The following is a 2258-nucleotide window of genomic DNA, read 5'->3' on the forward strand; positions in this document are numbered from 1 at the left end:
GAGATGAGCACCCCCCACCCCCAGGGTCTGGTCATGCTACAGTCCCCTTCTTCAGTCCATGAGCCCGTCAGATTTGTGCAGTTGCTTGTATGCCCCGTACGTTTCAGGTCTGGATGTTAGCGGTGGTCTCCACTAGGATCCGGCTTCTCTGGAGTACTGAAATACCACGGTGCCATTGGAGCTGGCCCAGTTATGATATAGTACTCTAAATGTTTTAGGGTCTCGGTTTGAAAAGTTTTTTTCTCTTTGTGTCTTTCGTACCCTGTGGGAGGTCCTAGATGTTGGTTCTTGAATCAAAGGTTCACTAAAAATAAACTTGAACTTGTTGATTAGGAAGGTCTTTCTAAAAACCTAAATATATCTTAGCTGCAAAATATTTTATCTTGATTTTATTTCTTTTAATGATCTGTATGAGATAATAGACTCAGTGCTTCAAAAGCTGAAGCACTTATCTTGTATTTTCATAATTAAATAAAATTGAATTAGAGAATTGGGAATAAAATCACACTTATTTCATTAGGAATGCACTTATGTGCAAATCCAGCAGTCACTTTTCTTTTGGAGAGTTAAAAAAGGAGACTTGAAACTAAGCCAGAAAATAATTTCTTCATCAACTACAGTTAATAAAAACATTAATATGGTGCATTACATCTGAGGAGGATGCTGCAAACTAATTTCTTTGTAATCAGAAAGCACTTGTAGGCACAGTTGGGGAATTATTAAAACGTGAAAACATCAATTTCGACTTCTCTGGGAATTAAACAAGAAGAAATACTAGAACTGGGAAATTTTTTGGAAAGAAAGAAATAAGAATATATTGTTCTCTTTAGAAAATATAGGGGAAAGTAAACAAAGATGATATTAAAAAATTCCTGGGACCAGCAGATGGTCACTGGACTTCCACATAGTTGACTACAGTTTGAGTCCCAGACCCGGTGGCTTAAAATGCATGCCAGGTGTATGTCTGTGTGTACATGCCCAACAAGATCCCGGGAGGAGAATGGAGGAGAAGGGATTGAGGTGTGGCCATCCACCTTGAGGGGTGATTTCTCTCTTTCTGTTTCTCTGTCTCTCTGTCTCTCCAGTAAGCACACACACCCTATAGGAAAAACAAAAACAGAACAACTCTCTTTCTAAGACAAAACAAAATTCCTAATTGTGTTAAAACAAAATTGAGAAAAGTAGATGAAACGGGGTCTTAATCTCTTGACTTGAGGTTAATGATGCTAAATGAAGGTGTATTACTTAATAAAATGCTATTGGTGGACTGTATTAAGCATCTGGAATATTTTTAAAAATTTATTTATTTACATTTAATCACATCTTTACAGTGTACAACATTTCTTTTTCCAGCACAAATATTATGCATGTCAGTCAAGCCAAAGATATTACTCTATAACTTATCAGCAAATAGCTTCTAATTTTTTTGTCAATTAAGCATACTTTTACTTTTTTTCCTTCCCCCTCTCCCTTCCATATTAAACTTTTTTCCACATTTTATTGATTCACAAAATATGTTAAACTAAAAATATGGGCAAAGCTAGAATCTAGTCATAAGTGTCCTATAATTTACTTCTGAAATATTTTATTTTTCTGAAACTCTTTTTTAACTTAGTTTACATTCATTCCCTTAGCATCATCACAGCATACAAAATGTGATTTCCCATCCAGAATATACTGCACAGTGGCTTAATTATGCATGCTATCGTCAAAAATTTTCCATTTCTAGTTTCATATGTGTGTATATATTTATATTCCTATTTCTGACCCTCTATCCTTTCCCACCTTCTTCTCACACTATCTCTGGTGTCTACAGTTGTCTTCCATTCCTTTCCTTCCCACATTGTATTGATCACACAATTTCTTAAATAATCTAACTACTTTCAATAGCAAGTTCACTTGGTAATTTCAAGAAAAGTAGTTTTAACTTAAATCAAAGAAATGCTAAGGAACTTTGCTTAAAACTTAAAGCCAGGAAACAGGTTAGAATTCTGTTTAAATGGTAGGTACATGAACCTATCGACAGCTCAAGACAGGACACAAATCCTTAAAACCGGACCACAAAGCCTAGAAGAGAATCAGCAATGTTTTAGTCAAAAGTCATAACATTCTATTTCACCAAATCGGTCTCATGTACTTTATCTTCTGTTGTCATTTGAGTTTCCCTGTTAAATTCTGGGATATAATATTCAACTCCAGACTTGTCCCTATGATTAAGTTGGCCATTTTCTTAGTTTTTGAACTCTTATTTCTGTGTG

The 2258-nt window shown here is 35.2% G+C and overlaps 1 protein-coding gene across 1 annotated transcript in view; it reads left to right on the forward strand.

The window, feature by feature from the left end:
* The window catches only part of ARMH4 (armadillo like helical domain containing 4), a 136029-nt gene that overhangs the window by 65332 nt on the left and 68439 nt on the right, over positions 1–2258 (forward strand). The gene's annotated exons all lie outside the window — the stretch shown is intronic.

Source organism: Tupaia chinensis, unplaced genomic scaffold, assembly GCF_000334495.1.
Source record: "Tupaia chinensis unplaced genomic scaffold, TupChi_1.0 Scaffold000133_1, whole genome shotgun sequence".
Lineage (NCBI taxonomy): Eukaryota > Metazoa > Chordata > Mammalia > Scandentia > Tupaiidae > Tupaia > Tupaia belangeri.